The sequence below is a fragment of the Amblyomma maculatum genome, chromosome 2 (genome assembly GCF_055883805.1).
Source record: "Amblyomma maculatum isolate TAMU_Amacu chromosome 2, ASM5588380v1, whole genome shotgun sequence".
In the NCBI taxonomy this organism is placed as follows: Eukaryota; Metazoa; Arthropoda; class Arachnida; order Ixodida; family Ixodidae; genus Amblyomma; species Amblyomma maculatum.
In genome coordinates, this window is record NC_139345.1 from 107,692,843 (window position 1) to 107,715,992 (window position 23,150).

The 23,150-nt window shown below is 47.2% G+C and overlaps 1 protein-coding gene across 2 annotated transcripts in view; it reads right to left on the minus strand.

Moving 5' to 3' along the window:
* RhoGEF3 (Rho guanine nucleotide exchange factor 3) overlaps nucleotides 1-23,150 on the minus strand; it is a 314,667-nt gene that overhangs the window by 221,877 nt on the left and 69,640 nt on the right. The window contains exon 1 of one of the 2 annotated variants that reach the window (XM_084595001.1): nucleotides 17,954-18,081. The exons of the other annotated variant lie outside the window; for it this stretch is intronic. The gene's annotated coding sequence lies outside the window, so the exon portion shown is untranslated. Of the gene's footprint in view, nucleotides 1-17,953; nucleotides 18,082-23,150 lie in introns of those variants that run through there. 2 annotated transcript variants of the gene reach the window in all.

Sequence of the window (23,150 nt, forward strand, 5' to 3'; positions counted from 1 at the left end):
AACAAGAAGAACAAGAACAAGAGCAAGAAGAACAAGAGCAAGAAGAACAAGAACAAGAAGGAAAAGAAGAAGAGGAAGGAAAAGAAGAAGAGGAAGGAAAAGAAGAACAAGAAGAAGAAGAAGAAGAATAAGAATAAGAAGAATAAGAAGAAGAATAAGAAGAAGAAGAAGAATAAGAATAAGAATAAGAATAAGAAGAAGAAGAAGAAGAAGAAGAAGAAGAAGAAGAAGAAGAAGAAGAAGAAGAAGAAGAAGAAGAAGAAGAAGTTTGTTTTTCACTCACAGCGGTGACTGGTGAAAAAAAATAGAAGGGTTTAACGCTTCTTCTAAATATCCGAGCGGTCCCTCAAAGATGGGCCTCCAATCAATTCAGCCGACGGATTATCATGAAGTTTCGGATAACTCGCATCGAGGTACCTTAGCTAACTCCATTTCAAGACGCCACCTGTCAGCCAATTCCGAAGCAACGGGGATTAACCGCTATTCGACACGACAAACGATGAACGAGATTTGCTGGAGGAATTCCCCGAGGGGAAGATACATTCTTGAGCTGTTGCCTACTATAAGCAGTCAAAGAAAAATAAGCAGCGATAAATCATCCTTAACTGGCACAAACGATGAGTACGCGCAGTGTACTCATATATTCCGCAGAACAAAATGAAAAAACAGCCGAATAACACGATGGCAGGAAATGACAGAAACGAGGAAGTTTTGTTTCCCGCACAAAGTGCAGCGATATCCCGGCCGCTATGTCATATGCTTCGCGTGCAAGATAAAGTAACTCTGCAACACTGCCACGTACTTAATAATTAGGCGAATAATTAAGTCAATTCCAGAAGTAAACTTTGCTTACAGCTCGTTTCGACGTGTAAATGTAGATTTCATCTACCTTCGTTCCGAAAACTTTACTCCTAAAGTACAGCATCTAGAACACTTGACACGAATGCTCGAGCGCGTGGCCTGGACAGGTATTTGCATTGCTCAGCGCTAGCCGCTAGGCCCGAGCTCGTGCTACATGATACGTTTAGGGCAGGTGAAGATCGCTGGCACTCAGCAAGCTGCCGGACAAACGGGCCAGCGCTGAGCAGCTCTTAATTCGCCGAGGCCATGTGCTCGAGCATTCATGTTAAGCTTGCTGACGGCTGTGCCATATTTCAGGCATTATTTATAAAAATATTGATTGAAAAGATTTTCTTCTGTGAACTAAACATAAAGCGATTAGAATGTTCAACGTACGCAATTAGGGGAATACTTCACTAACACAAGCTAGTAAGTGTGAATAGTAGGCTTCTATAGCGCAGACGTGACAGCGTTCCTTTCTCAAACTCCGGCATGTAGTGTTAAACTTGCTAGAACGTATGGTATCGACAATTTATTCCGCTTCACTGCAACGTCCTAAATTAATGATTCGCACTGAGCTGGTATAGGCGCAGACACTACCCAAAACGACAAGAAAATCATATGTCCTGTTGTTTCTTGTCTGCCAATAGTCAATAACAATGAATCTAGCACGTCTCTACCAACTAGCCCGTCAACTAGTCAATGTAGCAAAGGCGCACCACTATTCGCTTCTTCGGTGGCGGAGATAATGATCTCTTCTCGATCAAAGTTTTTTGCGTTCAGACCTTCTGCCGACACTTCGGTGGCAATCGATCGTGAATTATAGATCACGAAGAATCAATAATTAAATCGCGGTCGAAAAAGTGATAACATAGCTATAAAGGCTCAAGCTGTCAAAAAAAAAAAAAGAAAAGAAAAGAAGCTCTAACGGGTGGATCAGGCTCATTTTGAACCCTACATCAAGAGAATATTTTTTTTTATTTATATATAATTTGCGCATATGGTTTCTAGGCGTTGGGGATCTACTTTCGCTACCATCGCCTATTTTCTTAACAGATATATATGTACATAGATTTGCTTGTTATTTATTAATGCGTAACCGCTATATGGCTATGTACGCGGGTTTTGCGTGGGCATACTTGTCGGCGCTGTACAAGAGAAACTAGTTCATATACCGGAAAAAGAATGGTGCCACTGGATACAGCGTCAAGGAAAGGTATGCAAGTGACAAAATGGTTGATGTGGATTAGTTAGGTAAATAATTAAAGTCAAGGAAGTCAATCAGACATCAAAAAAGCCGAAATGGCTAATGTCGACGTCCAATGGGGTCGTGAGGTACTCGGATTTCCGGTGACGTAGGCCTAACTTCCGGTGACGGGAAATTTGAAATGTTTGCAGAGGGAAAGGGCGCCATTTGCATGTACAAATGGGTGGGAATGGTTTCGATAGGTTATCAACCAACTGCAGTCCGAGTGCACCGTAGAACCTGCAGTGCGGAAATGCAAAAGCCTGAGCGTTGCTGCTGCAAACGTACCTACATCGCGCGCCCCTTGCCGGAGTCCTCCACTACGGCGTCTCTCATAGCCTGAGTTGCTTTGGGACGTTAAACCCCCAAAACCAACCTTGTCGAACACAACTAGCGTTCTGTTGAACGCATCAAAATTCACCGGCGTTCTATAATTCGTTTACAGGAAAAAAGGGCAGTACTTGTCACTCGCGGTATCCCGCTGACACATCTCGCGGACAACACGCAACCCTCATGCTTACACATTTCTCCAGTGCAGATTCTGCAGCGATCTCGGAAAATTTTAACAGTAAACTTTGAGCTGGGTTCGGTTTCTGGATTGGGCTCACTTAAGAAGAAATATCATGAAATAACGTTTTCAAGCTTTCTTTCCTGTCTGCATGATGCACTCACAGAATCAAATGAAAGCTCACGCCGATGTCGCTCCGCGAAGATTTATCGACTAACTTCAAAACAACATTTCTGCCACATTTGGCTTCCGGCTCATTTAACAAGCTTAGTAACGTGCAGAGCGGCATTTGGCGTGCACTGGCCCAACAACGACCGAACGGTGGCAACTGACATCATGGAATGGAGACACTATGAAACACTCAACTTCCTGCTGCTGTATTTTCGAAAGCAATGTCAACTGGCACGAAGTGAGCTTTATGACAACTATTACGATTTAAAAAAAAATGACAAGTGCAAAGAACAACCGAATTTCCTAACTTAAACACTCAAATGCTGTATATACCAAAGGAATGCTAATAATAGTCGCGATGTACATTTATAAACGGCAAAGCCACGATGAAAAATGAAAGGATACCAACATGAACGGCGGCTAACTTTGAAATAAAGAACTCAACGCGCGCTGTCGGAAGTGAACTGTTTCCAGTTTATGGAAGATCACAGAGCCATCTATAATTATATGCACTTCACATGTGAAGACAAATTAGCAGCAACAGATAAGCAGGCCAAAATTTATCCGAGGAAGCTCATTTATCGGGAGGCATATGCACGCATTCAGTGGAAGATATCTGTTATTTTCTTTCCACGCCGCTCAAGCTCCGCCAAACTCATCCGTGTGGCAGCCCATCTCTCCTCCAAATACGCACCGTTAACGAGCAACACGCAGCGAACCACGCTTTTGACTACACGGTTGACGTAGCTCGAAAGCCGGTTGCCTCAGGCTGAAAACCTTCTGCAGACAAGGGGGTGCTGTGCACAAGAATGTCACGCTTAATAGATATCTCCTCGAACCGACGTGGCCAGTAACGATCGGAGGCAGGTGAGACAGGGCTCCGACGACGACATGGACGGCAAACCTTTCCGCGCAGAAAATTAATACCACACAGCAACGACGGGACGAGCTACGGCGCGTAGACGAGGCGAGCGCGGGGAAATGCAACAGAACGGCCTGCAAAGAAAAACCGCCGCCGTAATTGGGGACGCCCGAACGCGTTTCGCGGACGCGCGTTGTTCCACGCTTTATCGCGTCCCGGCAGCAGCGGAGCAGCGCACACGGTGAAGCGCAGAGCCGCGCCTCACCGCGCCGACGTGCTCCAAGAGGACGCGCGAAAGCAAGCCCGGTTCTTTTTCCCCGGTTCACAATAAAAGAACTGGAGCACCAGAGTGCGTGTTATGTCACCTGCGGGAGAAACCGACGGCCGTTGATTAAAGCGTCGATGCGAGCTGCAACAGCTCGCGTCGAAGATAAAGAAACGCGCGGGGTCAGCAACTTTTTCCGCTGACCATGACAACCAGTTATCAAAATCAAATTCTCCGCTGACGCAACACCTTGTGCGGATCGAACAGCGGGTAAAGAAAGGCGACGGAGAGGCAGCCCGTACCATCCGTCCATAATTATAAACGAAATTTTTACATTTCGTCCATAAACCAAATCTGTACATTAACAACAGCAAAAGCTGCCGCTTTTCGCTAGCGCACGCGCACATATGTCATTCTCGTGAGTTAATATACCAGTCTTTGTGAGGAAGAGATGCTGGTATCCAAGAAAGGTCATTCGGTTCCTGTCCTATTCTCTGCCCGGCGCACCAGTACTGAAGACCTAGAAGGGCTGAGAGGCCCTGATACACTCGTTGGATCGCCCTGGATGCCAGTGTTATGAACTTTAAGGATATAAACACTTCAGTTCAGTAGGGTCGTGCGGGTACCCAGCGCATGCGTGCCCCGAATTCTTTCGTCAAAATAAAGTTTTTTCTGTCTGCATCTCCAGCGAAAAAAAAAGAAGAAAAATATCCGAATCCCGCCCTCTAGTACCGTCTGTCCGTGTAGCGTCTGAGCACGTGTTCCCTCAAAGCTCGGCATGCATGTGGCACGCGAATCAAAACAGCGGGAGCCCGAGCGGGCGTCCCGTTGATGGATTCAATATTCAATGATCTCGCCTATCGGACGAACGCGCCTTCGGTAAGGCCCGCGCAAGCTCGCGTCAACTGCACGGCAAGCGAAACGAACAGCGTAAGAGCACCGTCAGCCGAGCTACATTCCTACACGCCGCCATGCTAACGTAGAAAGCGCTTCGCGTAGTGGGAGCCAATTTTCTGACACCCCCTCCGTGGCGTGTACGCGTTGGCACGCCACGCAGCAACTTCCCCCATTCCCTAAAGCAAGGATGACGCCTTGAAGAGGCCAGGGGAGGAAAGGTCGGAGATGATACGGGGAGAAAGGGCGAAAAAGGGACAACCCTTCAAAGCGCTTCCGGAAGAAGCAGTGGTCGCGGCAGCAGGAGGCTAAAGCCCCCGGGGCACGCCGACAAAGGGGCCAGACAGGCAGCGTGCCCGATGCCGTGCTGCGGGAAACTTGTCATCCGCATCGCCGCCGATGCGACTCGGCAAAAGGCGACGACGGGGAAAATCCCCTTTCTTTCTTCCCCTTTCCTCTTCCCGTGCCTGATCTGCAGGGAAACGGGCGAGACAAGCAGACTCTATATCCCGAAAAGCAAGAGCGGGGCAGAGGAGACCACGCGCTCACTCGCTCGCGTGCGCCAACCGCCGAAATAATGCGCTTTTCCCGATGGCCTCTTCCCTCTTTTTTTGCCGCTTCCTGGGCGCATCGATTGCAAACGGCGCCAGGTGTCGACAAGCAGGCGGCGCGGCACCTCATATAGCGTGGCGAAGATGGTAGTGAAGAGGGCGCTGCATGAACCAGTACGCTGGCATCTCCTGCCCAGTTAAAATATAATAATGTAAGCGTCTCTGCAGAGCCAACGACACGCGAGCACACACACACACACACATCCCCGTACGCACGCATGCCTGAGGGAGAACAACACGCTGTCTGCATACCGCCGCCTCGGGGCAGGATGCAGGCGCTATGCGAAGCAGCCACCCACACTGCCCTGCTCCCGTACGGCCCGAGTGAGTCTTCTCGTATGTTTTTGCACACTGCAAACTACTTGTCTGGAACTCGGAAAGCTAGCTTCGAAGGATGCAGCGCTATTTCTTTTGTACGTGTTGGGAGTTCTAACACGAAAATAAAAACGTGCAAAATAAAGAACCAAATGGGCGAAAGTCAAGCAAGCAGTCCGCGTTGTGGAAGCAACTGCCGTTGTGTAGCCCAGAAAAGCAACTCGCAGTACTCACGAGTGTGGTACCTGTTACCTGCATTACACTTCACCTGCCGCTCTCACCGCTCTTTTTTTTTTTTTTTTTTCCGGCTTGCTTCACCGACAGCATGCGACAGAAAAGCGTCGCCTTCGACAGAGCAAAGGTCCTACTACTGAGACGCACATCACACATCCCCCCCAAAAGCCGAACGTAGTAGAACAGAATAAATGCAAGCGGATAACAGATAGTGAGAGGGAGAGAGTGTGAGAGAGAAAGAGCAGACTCCCCCCCCCCCCCCCCCACACACACACATACACACACCTTATCTCCCCGAAAAGCCGGACGTGATAGAACAGAATAAATAGAAGCGGATCAAAGTGAGTGTGGGAGAAAGAATGAGTGAGTGAGTGAGTGAGTGGAGTGAGTGAGTGAGTGAGTGAGTGAGTGAGTGAGTGAGTGAGTGAGTGAGTGAGTGGAAGAAAGTGAGCGAGCGAGAAGGTAAGTAAAAGTAAGTAAGCAAGTTAAAGTAATCAAGCTAGGCTGTAACCTTTGCAAGGAGTATCAAAAGGAACCGAGGAAAATGTTACGTAGAACTTGACAGGCCCTCGGCTGCTTACACCCCGCCAGTTCTTCAACAAGCGAAAGTCGATCAAACAGGTTTACAGCGCTATGTACCAAAGCGAAGCAGCCGAAAAGGCTGCAAACAGCAAGCATTTTGTGCCCATGTGCATACTATCACCCGTTTCGCCACCTCATTTAATCATATGTCCCCGATACAGTTAAAAAATTGGGACTGGCAATACATTACTAGCAAACAAGATTTCTTTTCGCGTACAAGGTATCACAGCTGTGAAAAGTTTACGTCCCAAAAGGGAGCTTGCTTCTAAATCGTAAAACCAGTCTCTTCAATCGACCGCGGAAACCACTTAAGCTGAGAGCGCCGAGGAGGAAACATTTCTCTCGCCAACGCGATATTTCTGGCGCTGGTGATTATGCAAAACCACATTGCACGGCCCGGAGAAAAACCAGGCGTGCCGCGCATTTTTTCATAACGGCTGTGCACAGCGGGGCCTGACGAAAAGGAATTTCGCAAGCCGATCAACACAGATGCGAGACAAGGTTCGCAATATTCGTTAATTACCCCTGTTGCGTAACGAATGTGTCGCCATGGCCGCGGTGCTAGCCGTTTATTACTACATAGGATGCGTGCCGATGAATAATGAAAAGTAGGCGGCTTCGTTCAGCGCACACCTAGTTGTTTTTACAGTTTGTTCTTGAGACGCGCGTGGACACGGTCAGTTATACTTGAGTGCTCCTTTACTCTTCAAATATATGCTGGTTGCTCTGACATCGAGCCCCAACGCTGCTCATTCCACACAGCATCATGCCCATAATCATAAGCATTATTATGATACTACTACTGCTACTCCTACTGCTGCTACTACTACTACTAATGGTTACTACTACTACTACTACTACTACTACTACTACTACTACTACTGCTACTACTACTACTACTGCCACCACTACCACTACTACTACTACTACTACTACTACTACTACTACTACTACTACTACTACTACTACTACTATAATTATTACTATTACAGTTACTATTACTACTGCTAACGCTACTGCTAATACAAGTACTGATTTTTGTACCACTACTACTACAACTACCACTGCCACTGCATATATGGATCAACGCCCCAAAGCGACTCCGGCATGAGAGACGCTGTAATGAAGGCTCCGCATTAATTTTATGCAATCTAGGGCTAGTCAGCGTGCTCTATCATCGCACAACACGGGCGTCTTGCTTTTCGCCTCGATCGAACAACGGGCATCACTGCCGGGTCGATACTATACATCCTTACGGATCATGATCCCGGCCGTGGCGCTGCTCGTTAAAGCGCTCGGCTGGGGATCCAAGGGATGGAGGTTAGATTCCCGGTGGTTGGTATAGTCAATTTAAAGCGATACATACGATGCGGCACCCAGAAGACGACACGCACAAGGCTGCCGCGAAGCCACAGTCAACAAACAACGGTCAATCGAGGGGGTGTGCCCACGTGCCAAAGATTCTCCATGGCCGTCCGGAAGAAATCACCTCAACAAACTAAATATAAACTCAGAACAGGCTAAAATAGCACCGACGGTGTTTTTTTATTTCTGTTCTTTCAGTTGTCCTCGTGCCAAAACGTACAGCCGCCCAAATTTTTAACTAGATTGCACAACGGCTGCCTTTTCTCTTCTCTTGCGCGTTGAAAAGGGGGTAGCCTGCGAAACGATCCAGTCTATAAGCAGATGATAACCGAGGCCTATAGCTTTCCTTATCTTCACCTCTTCGCAAGTTTGAACCTAACCACGGCGCAGAAGCACAAAAAAGGCAGCCGTCGCGCAAGATAGTTGAAGAGTTGGGCGGCTGTACGTTAGTATTCTAATTTCCGCGCAGTTATGAGTACTGCCGCCTTTTTTCTTTCCTAGCGGATCATCGAAAGAGCATTGCGTGCGGAGACTCGCTGTATATCTAAAATGCATTTTATGTTTCTTGTGTGTTTCGCAATCTCGCTCATATATGATGCTTCTGTGCATTTAATGACTCCATTCTTCTACTGCCCTTCATTTCTTGGTTTGCTTCGTTTAAACTTAGCTTTTGCGTAAATTGCCTACAAATGCGGCTATTTGTCTCACTTCTCAACAAACTGATGTAATTACCTTTAGAGAAGAGCACCTTTGCCTAGCAAGGAGAACGTTGCACATTTCCGCAACACGCACTGGTGCAATTACGCCTTCCTAACGGTATATGTAAGGTCATATTACAGTAGCACGTTGCTGTCCGAATACATGTTAAACGTATTTATAACTTCCTATCTTTATTAGGCTTGGTTAATCCTAATAGCTAGGCCTAACTAAGTCTATTTACCACACACACACACAAAAAAAAAAAGCATTTATAGCTTTCCCACGTAATACTTGTGCTTAGATGTCGGCTTCACACATTTCTCGCTTTAAGATTTCTTAAAAGTCAATAGTTGAATATATTTGCTCCTGCTGTTTTTCACGGTATCACTTCATAGATTTTACAATGGCAGAATCTATCAAGCCATTTCTGGCTTTGACAAGGCTGCAACTTGAAACGAAAAATAGAAGCTTGCTATAAAATTCAATGCACTGGAAATTTCCTGGCATTGCCATGCATTGGCCTTGACAAACCCGCAATATTGCGACCTGCATTTACTGTAGGTAGTGAATGTTTTATTATTATTATTATTATTATTATTATTATTATTATTATTATTATTATTATTATTATTATTATTATTGTTATTATTATTATTATTATTATTATTATTATTATTATTATTATTATTATTATTATTATTATTATTATTATTATTATTATTAAAATTAAACAAAAATCGAGGCCGTAAAAATGTGGGATTGCAGGTTCGGAAGTGGTCCTTTAGCTTTAAAACCATCAAAAGCAGCATGTGGTAGACCGCATATACCAACACAACGAGAATAATATAACAGAAGATCGATTCAGAGCTGTTCAGAGCCACCTATGCTAATTTGTTTTCTTTTTCGTTCACCAAAATTAATTAAATATGAAAGACTAATTACCTAATTTTTAAGTATTCCCTTGAGAGAAAAAGTGTAAATAAAAAAGTTGTACAGCTCCTCGAGAAACGGCGTTTCCATCACGCCAAGACTTACCCCCCCCCCCCCCCCCTTGTAGGCCTTCGAAAAATGCTGTCACGTGACCAGCTGTTATTTTAAATCATTCGCCAAGTGTGTACAACCAGCTTCATCGCTGATAGCACGGCCAATAAAAGCGGATTTCGTTATCTCAGACGCGTCTCGAGGCTTTAAGTTGACGCCGCAGTCGCGATGATGTTTTTTCTTTGTTTTGTTTTGTTTTTAAATATCACTACGTAAACTGCAGTTCGATGACAACAACTTAGCTAGCAGTTTTTCGAAATCTACATTTGAATTGACACTTTTTCTCTCAAGGCAACAATTAAAAATAGGTAATTAGTTTTCAGTAATTAACTTTGGTGAACAAAAAAATTACTGGACATTAGCACAGGCGACTCTGAACAGCTTTGATTTGGTTTCACTAAGCTGCGGCCCATCGCATCTTTTTTTTTTTTTTTTTTAAACCTTCGTGCAGTTAGCTGGGACGTCTGGTATAGTATATATATCTAAAACGGTAACAGTTCAGAGCAAATCAACGGCTTTCGCTTCGGTGTAGTCGTGGCAGTAGTACCGTGGTAGTAGTAGTAGTAGTAGTCAAAAGGGTGGTTAGCGACGAGAAAGTCGTGTACTCCTATGGGAAGACTCATCGCCTAAAGGTGGCATACGTGACATCGAGTCGAGCTACAGACGTCATCGAGCTCCTCAGAAGGACAAATACTGCCCGTTTTAGCTACCACGGCAAACCCAATCCGAACAAGTCAGTTCGCTCACTAGCGGCACATGCGAAGGACATTCAAAATGCCAAGATCTCCCGGCATGCATCTGTGCTTTGCCTTTCAGAACCCTGGATGAACTCTCAAAAGCCCTTCGAAATCACAGATGGACATATACGTTCAGCTCCGCTCCACAGACCAAGTCGGTGAACTCTACCACAAATCTATAGTACACAACGGTCTGCTAGTGGTGGCCATCCACTTTCCTCACCCACTCGGCAGTAAAAACATCGTCCACTTTCTCCACATCTCATTCACCACATATCGACCTACACCAATCTCAACAGTCAGAGACTTCATATGCAGACATTAAGAAAACCCTCCATAAGTCTCGCGCGCGAAAACATCCCTTTTTCACCCTAAAATACTGCCCACTAGTAAAACGACCTCCCGAAATACATGCATAGAACTTGTCTTTCAGAATCACGCACTGATCCGAAACCTCAAACACCTTTCCTGCCACTCGTTAGGTCACAAAGCATGCTTCATATGACTGTTAAAGATTGAGACAGAACGGCTACTTGCATATTTCCAAAATAAAAACTCAAGAGCAGAGGCGACAGCATAAGTACTAATTTGCCTCATCTGCTGCTACTCCGCTGTCTGGTCGTCGAGATCACCATCACGAAAAGACATACTCAAATGAAGCCCTCACAATATTACATGCATTTGGCACTATGTCAGACGTCATTGACGCAGTAGTACCAGCCATCCCACATGTTCAAACTCAACGACACACACACGACATCATTTCCCTACACCTCACTGGTTTCATTCACTAACCAACATTCGTTAATCATTATCCAATCAAAAATCACACTATTAACCACTCCCAATCAATCAACCAATATTACACATATATCACGCAAGGCGTAAATGATTCTTCTTGCACCTTTTTCAATTCGCCCTTGAAATAGCCGAGCAGTTTGCATTAGAACGCGGAGTTGCCATCTGTCCTCACAAATACGTATCAGGTCTCGGAGTTCAGGTGGTCTCCGCCCACGGCGCCACGTGGTTTCGCCGGCACATTTTTAACTATTCCTTGAAAGCTCTCTCGGACCAGAGCACGGCGATAGCATTTCGGCACAAGCCAAGCATGCTTCGCGTAAAATAAGCCTTACATAGTAATATACTCACAAAGCCCCTCTCCCAAGCTAATTGCACGCATATACAGCCAACTGGATCTACCTAACTTTCAGTTCCGGTTCTTTAACGGGGTGGAAATTTGGGCTGGTTGGTGCATGATCTTGTACCTAAAAATAGCGCTAACACTTCGTCTCGTGTTAGCGCTGTTTTAGCCACCAGTTCCGGTTCCTGCGCTGTGGCCAGCTCCCGAAATTTTCGCCGCCATATTCTGAGGTCCGCCCAGTACAGCACGTACATAATCTGTGAGCGGACCGACTTAGACAGGCCCACTCGTCAGGAAACCAAGTATTTCGAACTGGAGCTCGAAAGAGTTGGGCCGCAAAAAGTTTGCCGTGCCGGTAATTGGCAGCGCAATCACTGAGCGAACGGTTTCCGGAGCCCTAATGTAACCCTGGCGCAGCGAAGAACACCGAAGTCAGTGGAATGGCGCTTTAGGGTTAATTTAGGCCGCCTGGAATTCGTTAGCGCACAGGCAAACGCCCCCCCCCCCCCCCTTTTTTTCGAGCAGCAGGGCGCCCTTTCGGACGACGACCTCCACGGCAGGCACGTCCAGCACAAAACTCAGCTCGAACAGCGCCTTCCCCCAAGTCGGCTTAATACGTGTGTCATCTGTACAAGAACAAAGGCGCACACAACATGCTCGCAACTGCAACGATAAATTTCAATTATGGACACACCTGCACGTAAGCGCTGCGTATGAAACCACCTGGGCAGCAATTAGCCCCTGTGATGAGTTTACAACGTTTACTTTCGCCTATTCACTTAGCCTCCTCGCACAACGCTATTAATTATTGCCCTGTACTTAAATCAGGCTATGGGAGAAATTCAATATTCCATCCAAAGAGCCCCCTGAAGATAAGTTTTTTTTTTTTTTTTTTTCGGCCCACGTTGGCGGTAGCGAGCAGCGACCGTGAAACATGTTTTCCATCTTAAGAAAAAATAAGCAAGTAAACAAAAGAACACAGGAATCAGCCTCACGCATGCCCTAATTACGCAATCGAATTCTTGAGCCCGAACTCTGGGGAACATTCTTTTTTTTCTTTTTTGCATGCCACCGGATCATAGGTGAATGGCGTAGATCATTTTTCGCCGCCGTAAAGTGCGGCAAAATATAGAAGCTGGTTGTAGTTTCGCTATTGTTTATCTTCTCGGCCCATGAAGTAATTAGAGTATCCAAGCTGCTCGCCCGTACAGCCCCCGCCTTGCGGTCGACCACCGGTTGTTTTATTTGGCCTCAGTTCGCAATACCAGTATAACAGCCCTAAGTTCAAAAAACGACGGCACAAACAAAACAAAACAAAAGCGAGCCAGATAAAGGGAACGGGAAGAAACTTAGAATAAGTATACAACGCGTAGATGGATGATGCAAGATGGGTTAACATAGCCTCGGTGCTGTCCTGTTTTAAGAGCAAGCTAGCAAGAACACGCCGATATTAAAGCCGGTGTCACATAAAATACTCCTAAATAAACCGTTTCCCGTCCACTTTTCGGAAGGAAGGTCGTACAACTAAAGAAGGAAAAAATCCTTCAATATTACTAGGTGCAGCTAAGGATCGCTTTCGTCGTTTTCAGTGAACTACGACACAACACACTCCTTCAGAAGATCCGGTTACACGAGTAATATTCCTTCAATGGGGCCTTTGAGGTTGTAATAAACAAATAAATAAATAAATAAATAAAAACAAACTATATTAGCTCCTGACACGCGGCTCAGTGTCCCTCTCTCAGACGAGAATACTAACCACAAGAAACTCGTATAACGAGACTTAGATTCCTTCTCTAACGTTATACTGTGACATATGTAGCGTTAATTAATCCGAACACAGGTCATGCCTGATACACGCCCCACTTCACCGAGATCTTGAGAAGCTCGCGATTGCTTACTTCCAAAGTGACATGCCTGGAAACGGAGCGGTCAACGAGAGAAAGCCAAGCGCAGAAATACAGAAAAAAAAGAAAAAGAAAAAACGAAGCGCGAGGAAAGCGCGGTACCAAACATTCTCTTTTCTCAAAGAGGGCAGCCGCTCAAAGCCGCATCGTTTTCCTCTTTCGAACACAAGTGAACGAGGGATCGCTCATTTCAACGACTTCCTCAATTTATTATTCTCGACAAAGCCCAGGAATTGCTTTTCCTAGGGTTGGAAGAGGGGAATGCAGCTGGGAAGAAAACTCGTGCGACTGCGATGCGAAAACGGGCAAAAAAAAAAAAAGAAAAAAAAAAAGAAAAAAAACGAGGTCACTCTCGGCTCCATCGAGCAGCGCCGGAGGAGACGGAGGGGTCTCAATCCGTAGAGCAACGGCATCGGTCTCGCGATATCTGACGACGACGGGAACGAAACGGCCTCACAAAAAGGGACGCCACACACGGAGACGGGACGAGGCGTGAGCGTCGGCGACCACCATCCATCAAGCTGTGGCACGGAACGGACTGAGGGAGCTACAGGGGAGGGTTCGCTAACAACGGCACAAGTTCCGGACAATCTGCACGCAAACGGTATAATAGCGTTTGCCGCCGCTGGTGCACCAGTAAGCACCCAGGGAAGGCATGGCCGAGGCACAAGCCGGAATTCGCCGCAAGCGAAAAAGGAAAGCGACCGCTTTGGACAGGGTGCGTATAATAGCGTATAAAGTGGACAACGCACAACATGGATAGCGACCCGCGGCAACGTTAACCTTGCAATATTACGCACGCGTGGTCTCAAGACTTCGGTATGCGCAAAAAGCGTGCGTATCGTGTTCGAAGTAACACTCTTGCACTCGTTATAGCGAACTATATTGGAAGGAATGACAGCAGCACATTTTTCATTGAAACAGCAGTGCACAGTATAAGAACGCTATCCAGATTTATGGCAGCGTCGAAAGAAAAAAAAAAAATACTGTTCCCAACTAGAGCCATCACAAAGGAATTCGAGCGCATGAAATGGCGCTCTTCGTGAAAAACGCTCCAACGCACGCTGCGATGACACCAACGCCTTTGTTGTGGCAACCTCATTGGCTATACGTCGGTGCTCATAGAGATGACAGCTCGCCAGAAAATTCCCCTTTTCGCCCTCTTCCAAGTCCCTTCAAAAAGCATTCGGCGGGTGTAGATTAAATGTACGTGGTAGAAACGGCGTCGCTTCGAAGTATGCAACCTCGCGCCCACGCTGGGATTTTCGAGCTAGACGCATCCGCATAACAAAACGATCGCATAGGCAGAACGAAATGCGCTTTACGTTAGGCCGAAAATTCCACGAGAATGAAATAAACCTCAGTTTACACCGCAAGGCTCAAAACCTTGCCACCCTCCGACCTCCTCACAAATTCTACTAAAGTGACGGCCGTAATTAAAGTCCGGGTGTGTGTCGTCTCGTTGGACCACAGTAAAAGATCAAGGTTTAAACCTAACACATCTTCCATACTCCGGGAAAAATCAACAAAAGAGAAAGCTAGAGAGAGAGAAAAAAAGGACCACTGCGATGGTTTACGAGTCATTAACCATTTACGCACCCCAGATTAAACCTGCAGATCGCAATAATTTGCAGAGTTATCAGCGGCCTTGGGAACAGCTCGCGAGGATATTAAATAGTTTTATTCGCGGTATACACACCAGATTTTCACACACACACACACACACACACACACACACACACACACACACACACACACACACACACACACACACACACACACACACACACACACACACACACACACACACACAAAATTAAAACATCGAGGCGAATACGAAACGGCGTAGAAAGCGCGCACGCACACATTCAAGGAAAAAAAAAAATGTAACAGAGTGTTTCCGAAGGGCCCTTGTGCCATCAATTAAAGCTGGTTCGTGTCGGGCCGAGCGTCATGCAGAGGCCGCAATAACGATGTCAATTCGCTTCGTTTTCCCCTCCTCGCGGTAACTGAATGGACAAACTCAAAATCATTTCCGCACACATACACTGCGATTCTGCCGTCTAAATGAATAAGGAGCCGCCTTCTCTCTTCTCCATGCCTTCCCCTGCGGCGGGGTCAAGCTATAGGTACGAATGAAGGATGTGTAATTTTAGTGCAGAACTACACGTGTGCACATTGAATGCACGGGGCAGCAGGCAAGCTGTCCCGTTCCAAATATGTGTGTTTCCCGGTCAAAAACGTAGGAACATCGCTTATCCATTAGAAAAAGGGCGTCTACTACCAGATAGACATGCCACTGCTGCAGCGATTTCAAAGAGGCTGCTCTTGAGAAACGTTAGAAAGCAAGAGCACGCTCTTTTCACTCTTGTCCGCTCCTGTACAACCTTAGCGACATTAGTTGTGCAACTGTTTGAGTCAGATTTCCGGAAGGAAGGAAAAACTTTGTTTCGCCCTATATTATTTTGGCGGTTTTTGGGGCGTCTTCAGAGGTGTCTCCTGGTTGCCGACAGCAGTCTTCACCGTCGACCTCGTCGCACTTCTACAAAATGGTCGGTTGCCCTCAGTCCAGGGCTCCGCTGGCCACTTCCTCCCGTTGAGCTCGCTGTACCAGACCTTGCTGGTCTTCGCAGCGGTCGCATGGACAGCAGAGTCTCCCATTGCACCGCACTCGTGTTTCGAATTTTGGGGACTACGTCTATGTTTTGACATGCCCATGTGATGTGATATAGTGTGGGCTTTTCGTCGCACCACAGACATTGTCCGCGTATATGGCGCATTTTGTTTAGTATGTGTAGCTTTGGGTATGAACCTGTCTGTAATTATCTCCAAATGACAGCTTCCTCTGTGTTGAGAGAAGTGTGCGGTGGGGGATTTCGCATTCTTCTGCTTCTATAGTTTTCTAGTATGGCCGAGATTTTCGGAAGCAATTCGTTTCGACGCGATGGCTACATCAGTGGAAACTGTTACGACAAAGGTTGGAAGTCAGTTCACTTCTGTTGGGCGTAAATAAGAGGTTCTTAACAAGAGTGCTCACATCAAAACGAGGATTGCCAACCCCATGGTGGCGGCTGACCCCTTTGTGTCCACCTCCTAGGCAAGAGCTGTCGCCCGAATAAAATACGCTTACTCACTGCGCGTTTCGTTTCATCATAGCCAGTCTGGTCCAGGAAGCCTGGCAGCACGAAGTGATCTGTCTCATTATTTGTTCATCTCGTCCAGCGCATTTTGCACCATACTGTGGTACCTCCCCATTACCACCACCCCCACTATTGCGAACGTGTGCCGTCCTGATGAGCGCACCGTTTCCCCGTGCTGTCGTATACGTGACTTCAGCCCCCTTCTCCAAAACGAAGGGCGTGGGCATGAAAACCAAGCACCGCACATACACAGTCGAGGTGTGCACACGTACGCGGCTATGAAATTAGCCCGTGATTTGAAGCACGACAAGAGGAAAGCCCATTAGCTGAACGACAACCCACACATCCACGAAACATTTGCAAGCAAATACAGCTAACGATCAGCTGCAGACAAGCAACACGTTTAACGATACGTCCGTGCTTGAGCTTGAAAAAGAAGAAAAAAAAAAAAGAGGTGGCATTAACGGAGAACGCGTACAACATGCACACTACACGAAGTACCCGTTACCTTTGTTCGGAAAATATCTCTTCTACATCACCTTTTGTTAATGTTGGGAACTTCTACCTTCTGCATTTTCATTTCCCTCATTCGCGTGAGATCGGGAGTCCCGGATTTAGTGGCAAGGAATATCCGCTGCAACAAGCCTAGCGCCAGCACCTAAAATGTATTGTGTATATAAAAAATGCATATTCCGGCAATGCGATCGGAATGCGCGCACGACCTCGTAATGCCGATCCACTGAGAACATAGTTTTGCTACAGCGGCGAAGACACACTATCCGAGAAACACTTGCTTTTCTTACCTATTTGCCCCAGTTATTAATGCGAATCAAGAGCAGCAAGAACGCTTCGAACAAACTGAGGTAGGGAGGGCTCATGCATGAGCCAATTATAACAGAGAAAACAGCGCTGCTGCGCTTTTTCGATTCCGCAGCGAATGACACATAACGGCCTACAGCAGCAGCACACTAGGCGGTACGCACAGAGACGAGGAAAAAAAAAAAGCAGACAAAGGAAAGGTGCGCGTAGGATAAGGGAAGGATGATGATGAGGCAATATACTGTAAAAACGACCGGACGGCGCTGGCTGTCAGCAGCTGACAAAACGGTGTCATGCGTGCGCGCAAAATGCAAGAGGACGTCTCGCAATCTCCACACACACACACACACGCACGCACACACACACACACTTGCTAGGATTCTACAATGCGGAACACGAAACTTTGGAGCATGCATACAAACACACGGACAAAATATGAAATGCCGGGCGGGCACGAGGGGGAAGGAAAGGTCTTCGTCAGGCAAGACCCAGTGGGAAGGCACGACATGCGGACGGGCGGGAGGGGAGCGTGAAGCGGGTCAGAGAAAGGGTCCGAACACGACAGCACAACGTCACCTCGGGGCGACAGGAGGACGAGGGCAGCGACACGTGCCAACCACTTCGACGGCGACCAAGCGGAGTAGCTTCGGCGACGAACCGCAACGCAGTCACGCCGGTGTCGACGTCGGGACCACTAGTGGCTGGAGCGAACGCACACAACACCACACACACGCACGCACGCGCTCACTCACACGCTGGACCAGGCGGACGAGAAACAAAGCATCCAACGCTTCCTTTCTTCCGGTAGGCTTCCCCTTTTTTTCCCGTAAACAGTGCTCCGCTCGGGACCTCTACAGGCTGCAGCGGCGCGCACGCTAGCGCATGTGCTCCGCTCGGGGCTGCGACCAGCTGCTCGGCGCGGTGGCGAGGGCACGACGTCTAGCGCGCCCGCGCGTCCGTAGCTGCCGGCATCGGCCGGGCAAATGCAGCACGGCTCTTCTGCCCGGGGCAGCCCCCACTCTCTCCCTCCGCCCTTTCGCACCAAGAAAGGAAACAGAACCCCCTCCTTTTTCTTCCAGTTCGGGGCACCCAGAGGGGAAGAGGAGGGTGTCCCCGCTCGCTGCAGCCGCGTCCGCGGCGATCAATGGTTCGGCGACGGCACATGCCGCCACCGCGGAGCAGCGACCGCGCGTCGCGGAGAAGCCTACGCGCTGCCGCGCCGGGTACGGATGTACGCAGACTGCCGCGCTCATGGGAGTATACGCCCACATGGAAAATCAGCGAAAGCGACAATCCAATTGCACGCGGATGATGCGGGAAAAGTTACCGGCGCCAATCGGCAGGTACGCATCTACCAAATGCAGGTTAAGAAGGCAGTCCTTAAAGCTATGACATTCATAGAGATACTATAGTTGAACCCTGCAAATGAACGCATCAGTCGATAGACCCTGTGCCAATAAACAAGCCTCGGACGAACGTAGAAAACCTCCGAAAATAGATAAGCATATCCCGACATCAAATGCGAGCCTCCTTGATACTCCTCAAACGCCATCCCCCTTCGCTGCAAGTCACGGCAGGCGCAGGGTAGGCAAGAAATAGGATGACTTTGTCCGCGTCTCAACTGACAGTGCAAGTGGAATGACAGCAGCCCCAGAGAAAAGGGAGGCGGGGAAAGTCGCATACCTATAATCTGCTTCACAAACTGTTTGCAGCACTGCGAAAGGTAAGGACGATCGGGCCAGTCAGTGCGGCGCGCACTACAATATCGTGTTCCCGCACTCTTTTCGCCGGAGGAGGGAAGGCGCAGTCATGCTGGGCGTGTCAAACTGATTGGCCAAGATGTCCTTGTATTTCGCAGTGCTGTAGACAGTTTATGAAAAGGAGTAATATATAGGCAGTAGCCTGCTCAAAAGAACACGGAAGGCAAAGTGCAAAGCGGAATAGGAAAGAAGAGAAGAAAGAAAAACTCAGGAAGCACGGGTGGGGGGAGGGGGGGGGGGGGGTATTCAACCACTGATAAATATGGGAGTATAAATCCCATGAGACTTCCTAAAAGCAGCGCCCTTACAAACAGTTCCCATGAGAAGTGCGCGCGCGCCCTTTCTCAGTAGGCCAATTTAGAAGAAAAAAGAAAAACAAAGTTGGGGGGTTGGGGGCAACTCACGAAGTGACCGAAAGTGAAATAACTGCGTATCTGCTAATGCATTCTCTGTATACTCGTGACCGCTTCCTTATTGCCTTTCATAAGCAAAAACGCGGTTTGAGAGCATTCGATGCACTATGTCATCGGCGCTCAAAATTTGGTGTTCTTAAAACCAAAAGAGACAATACTTTCTTAAATACCAATAGCACTTGCAGCATTTATATGGTGCATAGGGCCGGTAGATGATTCCAGTGAGTGCGCTCATAGGCATGTCGAAAACCCAGTGCCTCGAGCATGCAGTCTTCGGTGTCAACAGGGCGCAATATTTAACAGTGCAGAGTGCCACGGCAGGCGTTAATTCCTTTATGCATATGTGTATACAACACATAAATGTTAGGTCCAACGGCTAACTGTGCAGACGTTCTCAAGACATCCCAAAACGTTCTCAGATCGTATGTAAAGCGCACGCATCACAGGACGTCCTACTGCGAGCTACTATACAATGACAGCAAGTATAGAACCCGGAAGCAGTGACAGATCCTATCATTTGCAAATTGACGACGCCAATTCGATCGATTCGTAAACACGCGCTGCTCAAGAACGACCCGTCGACCTCTAGAAAGATAAAGCGACAAGGGGAAACGCCAACTCGACAGGCGAGGCATTCAAAGCGGCGCCATGCCCCAACGGGACGGGACGTCTCGAAGTAAAAGCGCCGGTCGAACAGGAGCGCGCGTCAGCTCTGTGAGCGCAAAGTTCTACAATTTTCGATTTCCAATGAGCTGCGAAGAATGAGAAGAGGCCAGAAATTTGATCACTCCGAGAGGAAAGCTAAAAGAAACAATCGAACACTGGTGTACGCATATACGTTTCCGGAAGGGAGATAAACAGTGACTAAACCAGACAGTTCAGTAAACTTGAGCGGCACTGGAACAAAGGGGAATCGAAGGCGCACTCGTAGACTACTCGGCCTGTGAAATACTGGGTGCTCTCGTTAATAGTGGCAACAAACATTGCGAGCGGCGATAGCGCTTTAGAGCATAAATGAGAATTCTTGTCCATCGTAACGTCTATAAATTTACGCGCGCGCTTCGACATCAATTTCCTGCTTCTAAACAGCCGTTTGTCACTATAGTCGTAAACAACGGGGAAAGCTCAAAACCGATTTAGCGGTGACAAGCAAACAAGGCTTTATTAATGAGAGGGCTGAACTGCAGTGCACGGAGCGACACTGTAAGGCCTTTCATCACACCAAAATACACTGTACGACACTACTGAATTGTATAAAAATTAACTTTCCAAAGCTCCACTTGGGAAATGAGGGATCCTGCAGTGGAGGCGTCAGTGCCAATTCGAGAACAATGCGTGAAGACGCTTGAATACTTACACGGCGTGTTTTAGCGAAAGTGAACCAGAATTAAAAATAAAAAATAAAATAAGCTTCTTGAGCCTATGAAAAAGTTTTGCGGCACAATCGCACCTACGCTGGCATGCATTTAAAAAGAAAGGTGGTCGATGTTAATCAACAAACTGGTTAAGTAATGTGATAATGAACATTTTAATTTTCACAGTTGCGTTTTAGCTGTAATAAGAGTTGAGGCCCGAAGATAATAATCGTATTTTTTTTTTTAACACGTTTACCCTCGGTTTTGTACACGTGCTCAATAAATTTTTACTAGCTTGCTCCAGAAGACGGGCGCTGCTCGCAGCTCCGATGTGACGGACATGACACTCTTGCTCCATTGATTGACGGCGTTGTGAAGGCAGAGCTTGGGTTTTTCGAAAGTGCACGCGTCTTTTGGGTCGAGATGGCCAAAACACGCTGAACCACAGCGCCGAAAGTAATCGCGTTTCCGAAATTCTAGAATCTGATATGGCTGGCTAAAAATCTATGTTTGCAATTAGATGACTAACTGCAACAGCTGAAAAGTTAATTGTAAAAAAAAAATTGGTTAACCAACTTATTACGGTTAGCATTAGTCTCCTGTTTTCTGATGTCCTTAAAAACTGATACAACAGTTCCCCAGAAGCACGTCTTCATATTTCAAAAGTCATATACTTCAACGCTTTAGGTCACCTTCACTGAAACACCCGCTATATTCCACTGTGCTTTCATTCTACCGTAGGCCTTCTTCCCTCTCCATTCAAAGGCTGGATGCCATAAAGTATAACAAGAATGTGAACTGGCCGACCAGAAGCCCCAGTGACGTCCTCGATCGACTAAATCTATCCAAGCAACAAAAAAAAAAAAAAAAAAAAAAAAAAAAAAAAAAAACGGAAATTTTGGAAACGAGCCCCGCCGTGGTGGTGCAGCGGTTGGGATGCCCGACTACTGTGTCGGAGTTTCCGGGTTCGATCCCAACCTAAGGCGGCTGTGTTTCAATAGAGGCGAAACGGAGAGGCGTCCGTGTGCTGGGTGATGTTAGTGCACAAATATCCCCAGCAGGTCTAAATCACTCTGCAGCCCTCAACTACGGCTCCTCTTTCTCACTTTCTAGTTTCCCCCTTTCCTTCCCTTACATCAGGTTCAGGTGCCAACAGTAATACCCTTGTCACACGGGCATGCTTAACCGCGGTTACGATAACCGTAGTTATTGGTAACCGCGGTTGCGGTTGTTCGCACGGCGGAACCGAACGCGGTTAGCCCGCTAACTACGGTTGGCGCGAACCGAGCTGGGCAACCTCGGTTTCATCGCTCAAACCGTGAACCAGAGTAAAGATGGCGGCGTCTCTGAGTGGTACGTGCGCTGTGCCTCCTGCATATCTGGCATCTCCGGCTGCAGCTACGAGACTTCTGTGGTCGCATGAAGCAACGATGATTTTAATACGGCTGTGGGAGGATAGGCTCCACGCTTTGCGGGCCTGTACGAGAAACGCACGCATTTATGCGGCGATTGCTGCCGACCTAAACGCTGGCCTGCAAGTCATGGACGAAGGGCCCTATAGCGCATTCACGTGTAGCTGCACAACGTGCATATACCTTGTGGATAAAAACATTACCGTGTAGTGTTATTAAGTCGTTTATTGTAAGAAATTAATGGCAATTTGGTTGTCTATTTGGGAACCACGTGATCGCTGTCAAACCACCGAACGGTGGGCCTAATCCCCGTGTGGCAGCGGCGAGATGACGGTTTCCTGTAACCACGGTTCTTCCGGTTAACCGTAGTTAAGCATAACTGCGGTTAGCGTGTCCGTCTGACTAGGGTATAACAAGTGTCACAGATGCTGCGCCTTTCCCTTCCTATGAACCAATTTATTATTATTATTATTATTATTATTATTATTATTATTATTATTATTATTATTATTATTGGTAAAATGCCGTTTTTCTCCTTCTTACGAGGCATGGAAAACAGGAGGGGGGGGGGGGATGAGACAGAGTATTATGCCCTTAAGAAAAGCTTGAAAAATTGCGATAATCCTCGACGATGATCCTAAACAGGAAAGAACCCTTAGAAGGTCTGCAGAGCACTATTTTGTATCCGCCTTTATTTGGTTTTGCTTCTGCATTTTATGCTTGGCTGAGAAGTTTTGTGATAAATGCTTGATCTACTGAAATACTTCAGTTTGCCAAAATGCTGCGTTTGTGCTTTTCCTTCGTCCGCTGAGTATTTTTCTGCAGAGTGCCGA